This window comes from Bactrocera latifrons, unplaced genomic scaffold (assembly GCF_001853355.1).
Source record: "Bactrocera latifrons isolate USDA-ARS-PBARC rearing strain unplaced genomic scaffold, ASM185335v1 scaffold_0, whole genome shotgun sequence".
Taxonomy (NCBI): Eukaryota; Metazoa; Arthropoda; class Insecta; order Diptera; family Tephritidae; genus Bactrocera; species Bactrocera latifrons.
Window position 1 is genome coordinate 6,175,274 of NW_017534406.1, and position 7,288 is coordinate 6,182,561.

Here is a 7,288-nt window from a genome sequence, read left to right on the forward strand (position 1 = left end):
GATTTTGGTAAATTTAACATCTGAGCAATTAAACAAACACTTATACGACGGTTTGAGTTCAAAACTTTCCGATCATTGTCACATTGTCGGTGTTTGTCGAAGACTCAGCATGGCCTTCATCAGCGACTTCTTTCCGGCCCTCCAAAAAGGCCTGTGCCACCGAAACACACCATCAAAAAATGTAAATTAATTTTCTGCCTTATATTGCTAATATTTCTACTTCAGTTAATAAATATAACACAAAACATGCGTGATGCTGGTGTAAGTATACCAGAACTAAATATAAATAAATCTGTCCAAATATAAAATATTAATTGCCCAAAGCTTCTGTATTTTTTAGTCTCGTTTATTCATTTGTTAATACGAGAAAGTCGAAAGCTTCAAATTCCCTGGATCAAGTATTGAATAACGCGGTACTAAATAATAAGGCAGTTGCTATCATTTTAATTACTTTTAGCATTGATAGCTCAATCCATTTTAACAAACCTTTATGGTTATTGAAAATATCATGTTATATAATATGTTATAAATGAAATAAAACGTGTAACTAAGCCGACATGAATACACATTTACAAAAAACTGTTCAAGCAGTTCCTTACCTTTTGTATATTAGGTTGTCAAAAAAGTCTTACGGTATTTTCGCTAGTTGGCGCTGAGAGCGCGTAGTTCTAGTTTTATTCGTCGCATCGGATCATGCTATACTTTTTTGGAAAGCTTATTTCACGTCGTTTCTTTTAAGTCGTTCGAGAGTTATAGCGTCGTAAACGTGGAGCAAAATAAAGAGAAATACATATTTTACAGTACTATTACGGTAAAGGCAAAAATGTATCTCAAACCGCCAATGAAATTTGTGCAGTTTATGGACCAGACACAGTCTCCATTTCCACCGCACAACGATGATTTCAACGTTTTCGTTCTGGTGTAGAGGTGGTCGAAGATGCGCTACGCTCCGGAAGGCCTGTCGTCGAAAATTGCGATAAAATCGCTGAATTAGTCGAAAGAGGCCGGCATAGTAGCAACCGTAGCATCGGTCAAGAGCTGGGCATGAGTCATCAAACAAAATTTTATGAACAATTCAAAATTCAATGGAACTTTTTTGACAACCTAATATATTACTCGAAGTAATGCAGATTTAAGAAGCTTGCAATTGTATTTCCAACAATCTGTTGCATCTAAATTAAGTGAATGTTTTTTTCGTGTTTTCATGAAATTTGAACATGAATTGAATGAAGTATTTGTGGCTTACACTAAGTGCTACTTGTGATTTTTACACAAATAGTGTAACGTTGCTTAGGGACAAGCGCATCCAGAAATGACAACTAAAGTCTATGTTAAACAATAAAAATATAAAAGTGGAATAAAAGACTTTGTTGTAAATAAAAACTGTAGCATTGAAACTCTACCCTTATGAGAAATAGTATCAGGACTAAATCATTTTATATCGATCTTGGACATTTGTGTCAACATTAACCCAACAAAATATTTGTAGAGATGTGTTTGCATCCCAAACTTATTCTCAACTGAAAATTTCACTTTTTGAGCCGAATTCTCGACATTTGTGTGAAATTTTACTTTTCTTTTTTAATTCCAAGAAAATCCCTTTACTGAGGCTGACACATACATAGATAATACTATTACTCTACTACTACCATCTATGTATATGATTTCTTTTAGGTATTAAAAAAATGTAGAATTTTTGTAAAGCAACTTGTGTTAGTTTACAAATACATGGATTATAAAGCATTTCGTATGTTAATTAAGCATTGCTTTTTGATGGAATATGGGAAAACACTTTTGGACCGTTTTTATACAATAAAGGCTTAAATTTCAAAAGTCTAAGATCGACATAACGATAAAACGATTTAATCGACCAGTGCTTGTCTCTAGGGTACATCTATTGGAAAACGGCGGAAGCAAATTTGTAGACCTAATATATCGGGTGATTTTTTAAGAGCTTGATAACTTTTTTAAAAAAAAAAACGCATAAAATTTGCAAAATCTCATCGGTTTATTTGAAACGTTAGATTGGTTCATGACATTTACTTTTTGAAGATAATTTCATTTAAATGTTGACCGCGGCTGCGTCTTAGGTGGTCCATTCGGAAAGTCNCGGAGGGTGCCATTGGAAGCGGCCACTGTCATTGCAACTGCAGATGTAAGCAACTGATGTGTTGTTGCAAAAAAAAAAAAAAAAAAAATTATAATTAAAAAAAAACCACGGAAGCAAATTTGTAGACCTAATACATTAATAAAAAGTTCAAGTTAGTAAGTCAGTTGCATATTCTAGACTGCAAAACAATAATAATCCATAATAATTTAGTAAAGAAACAATTAAAAATCCTTTATTTTTCAAGTCTTGTACACTAAATATTGACTCTGTAAAAATATTAATATTTATCAAATACTCAGTTCTTTGATTTTGCAGAGAGGGTACTTTTTTACAAAATTTTTCCAAACTCTTTCAGTTTACAATAAGTTACTCATACGCTTTGTAGTACCATCGTTTGCTTTGAACATGGAATCAGAAGCCAAAGTTATAAATGTTTGTCTATTTCATTCAACGTATATATAATATTTGGAACATTAAATATATGGCAGAAAAGAAAATTATAAATTTTCGCAAGAGGAATCTTACCAATCTTTTGTATTAATGAATTTTTATCATACTATCCCTACAGTTAGTATAGGGAAGTACAGTTAGTATAGGGAAGGTCTGTGGGAATAAATAAAATAATTACGGGGGATTGAGAAAACAACCATTTACACGGCTAGCCAGGCGGCATTGCTGATGCTATCGACGTCACCGATTAATTCCAACGTAATCCACAATTGCAGAAAGCCTTTGAGCTCATAGGCATGTGAACTCTATTCTCAGTCTCTGGGAGGATTTTCGGCAACGATTAGCAGATAAGTTGACCAGGTAGGAGCTTCCTTAAATGAGTCCGAAGGTAAGTTGATACCATGGCTGTTCAAATGCGAAACAACAATGTCGTTAGGTATAGATACTTAGACTACGTGGTTTATACTATGCACCGACTAAACATGGATCCACTGCTAGACACCAGACTCCAAGGAACGCGGCGAAGAAAAGTTCTGCATTAATACGTAGCGATTTATATCATCCCGTCACCCTTCCGAATTGAGTCGAATTAACCTAAGAATTGCAGGCTCATTTATCATATTCCTCAGCTTTGGTTCTGTGCGATATCTTCTCTTCGAGCCTAAAAAAGTTATTTAACTGTAGAAGAAGTTCAAGTCGATTAAAAATGCTTTCGCCACCACGGGCTGCCTTCGTATTTCAATTCTTAGGTAGACAATTCAAGTCATAAGCCGCATTAATTATAAGTCTTCACACATCACCTCCAACCAACCTTCTCAAAGGGTATCTTGTAGATTAATTACGTGGTAGTTGGATCAGTTCACGTAATTTTAATCGGTTTTATAGCTCCAACTGACTATAGTACCGGTAAGAGTTTATGTACTCTACCGACTATTCGTTGGTGCGTTCGAACGGCTTAACACTTCGTTTATCTTCAAATGGGGATTGAATGTTTTGTAGCCGCTTTATTGGTATTCGAGTTTCTTTGTAGTCGGTTAATGATTACGATCATGATTGGGAAAAACCTTAGAGTACCTGTCATTTGATATTAGTCGTGCCAATTCCTGCTTACGATCTTACTTTCGGCGTTACTCAATGTTATGTCAATTTGGATTTCGAGAGATTTGCGGCAAAAAGTTTGATAAGCTGCGCTATGAATTAGCTTTTGCACCATTTATATGAAGTAAACATTTTTGAATCGTCTCCTTGAAATGGAAATATACACTTTGGAATCTCAAAAAATGTGTTTTTTTGCTCATATGTCGAATGTGAATATATTTGCAAGTATTCTACGAAAACTTATTCGGCAAATAGGTTCGGAGGCATGCGCGTATTTGTAAGGAAACAACTTTTTAAAATTGGGTTTCACTTTAAGCGAGTGTTTTCTCGAAACGAATTCCAACTTTGTTAATACATTTTTGATAATAATTTAGAATTGTAAGCCACTCTGAATGGTTTTTTGGCTCACAAAAAAGACTCGTAAAGCAAAATTTTGCCAAAAACTACAACTTTGATTAATCTTACGATCATTACATGTACTCATTTATCGTTAAATTTTTATTAAAGGTTTTTGATTAAAGATAATTTTCAGCAGAGAGATCTTTCCCACTGCCAAATACATTGTTTCGGAGATTCTACTAGAGATCTGCTCTGGCATCAAGAGAATCCAAAATGTTTCAAAATGAATCAACGATTATTAAAGTACTAACAGCTCTGCAAATGTAGACTACTAGTTTAGATCATATTAGATTAGATTAGTAGTGTTATTTATTTGTTGTATAAATGTCTATTAAAATGAAAAAAGTTTTTTTTTCTCATTTGAACGTGGATTTAACCCCTTGAAGTTTTCAAGTGTATCAGTGGTGATCCGAATTCTTTTTCCGTCAAGAATTATTTATGTAGCTTAAGTTATATCTTTATATTCTGTATTAAATACGTCTTTTTATAACTGTAGCAATATATAACTCCGTAATTGTGACTTTTTCTTTTACATTTTTCCATTCGTACTTTCATTGCAGGAATTGATCAACACACTTCATCACGTCCAGCTATCGTTTAGCCATGCATATGGTTCAAATATCGCTGTCGACTTTTTCGGTGAGTTCAACTCTTTGACTTACGTCGTCGGCACATATTTCCTGTGCTTGTCGTACAAGGGCACTGTTTTCTTCGAGATGATACGCGAATGAACAAAATTATGAAAAAAGTGTATAACATATTCAGCTTATGCATACCATCAAAAGCTCATACACACATGCATACAAAATGGAGCATTGATAAACTGTTTAAACAATACGGCATCACCATTGATGTAAAATATAAGTGTAGTTCATTGCTGTAATTAGGCAAACGACAACAACAAAAGAAGAGAATGTTGAAACAATTTTGAAGCTAGTTATTTAAACACTTTTATTGGCAGTTTTCAACAGTGAAAAATCGTGGAAATTTTAATTTTATATTAGGCGATAAATGTAACTCTGTATGATTAGTATTAATTCTATATATTATTTTGGTTCTAATTTAATTAGCTGCGCTGCCTTTTACATAAAAACATACATATATAAACTTTCTAGCTCTAGCGTTATCCTGATCGAAAACAAAGCTTTTCTTTAATAATTAAGATCTTTTTTTTATTGCTTGCTTTTATTTCATTAGCTGTTGACAGTAAAATGTAGAATCAATCGTTCTATTGGGCTGGAGCCGCTCATAGTGGATGATTCTTTTCCAATCTCACCAAATACTCAGCATAACCCTGGCTTTGCGAACATTTGTTGAGCTTCACCACGCTTCAACCAAGATTTTTTTCGTCGGATTTAATCCACTTTTCGCCTCCTATTACCATTCGCTTCAGAAATATGTAGTTCGATTTCATTTCCGGAAAGAATCACGTTAATTCGGTTCATTCAATTTTTCACATACAATTTGTATAATATCCAAGCATCGATCTTTTTTTTGAAGCCAGCCATTTTTAAGTGGTGCAAAACTATTTGATGATGAATGTTAAGTTCCTTAACGGCGTCATGGCTGCTTATATGACTGTCCTGGTCAATCTTTTCCATAATTCCTACGACTTTTTCAACGAAAGGTCGACCAGAATGTGGTGCATCTTTCACATCGAAATTTTCAGAACGACCCACTGTCGTGCTTCACGTACTGATGCAGTATCGCCTCCGTAAACTTCATACATTTTCTTGGTGGCTTGCACGGCATTCTTCTCTTCTTTTATACAAACATTTCAAAATATTGCGAATTTCTTCATTATTTTCACTCATTTTTGAACAGCTGTAACTTTTTTCAACTTCCCCGAATTTTTTATTTTTTTGTTAAAATAAAGCTTAAAATCTTACCTTTCCAACACTATCTTGCATAGCACAATGAAAATACTATTTCGATTACCCAATATATATAATTCATAGAACCTCCGATCTTTGCCTCTGGGTGTCACAAACTTTGTAACAAACTTAGTATACCCTGTTTGAAGTATAAAAATGCTGCGTCCAAAATGGCATGATTGTGTTACGAAAGTATTTTGAATATTGTTTTTGTCATGTTCATGTCTAAGAGCTTAAAAAGCATCAGGTCAATTGAAATGTTATAACATATTTAATACTAAGTTAATATATATAAAAACGAACGATTTATAAAAGAAATTCATGTATTATCGTCAACACGTGAAAAGCAACTTAAATAAATATTTAATAGTTCAATTACAACTAATWAAAAGTCGTTTTTTTAATTCCTGCGAGAAGAAAGGAAGTGAGCGTAAGTATAACCAACAAACAAAAAATACTCACAAGTACTGCCGATCCTCTGGCATACATAGTAACACAACATCTGCAAGTAAATTAAAATATAAACGAAAAGCGTGTCCCAAAGTTAGGGACTAAGGAATAATGCAATAAAGACAGTAGAACAAAACAAAAAGCAAAAAACCGTTGCACTTTTAAAAATATTAAAATCATTAAAATCGAATAAGATTTACCGCAAATACGAAAAAAGCACTATTTTCTTCGTTTATTCCAATTTTCCAAAAACTCTTTTTCAATCCCTTCAGTTTGACAGCAAAATTATCAAAATACCAAAATTTCGAAGAATCTCCTTTTTCTTTCAATTTGCCAAAACTCTGCTCAAATTCCTTTAATTTGTCACCAAAATCCTCAAAATCGGTTAAAATTGTCCCAAATTACTAAAAACGTACAATTCTCTTCATTTCATTAAATTTTCCAAAACTTCATTTGAATGCCGTCATTTTGACACAAAAATTATCAAAATCAGTTAAAAACTTTCAAAACTACGAAGAATTGCCTTTTTCTTACATTTTCCAAAACTCCTTTCAAACCCCTTTAATTTAGGATCAATTTCAGCAAAATTAGTTAAGACATGTAGAAATTACGAAAAAACAGACTTTTCTCCGTTTTTATAATTTTCCAAAAAAACTCCTCTTCAGTCCCGTCAATTTGACAGCAAAATCATTAAAATCGGTTAAGATTTGCCGAAATTACGAAAAAATACAATCTGGTCACCCACAGCCACACGGCGGCGCATCCAAAATTTGCATTTCACCAAATGGCCAATTTGCACCAGGCACCCAGAATCGCCCAGTAGGTAGCTGCCGCAAAAAAATATTTTTTCTGTAGCCTACCTCAAAGGCGCAGTATGAACTGCGTTACCACATATGCAGGATAACCG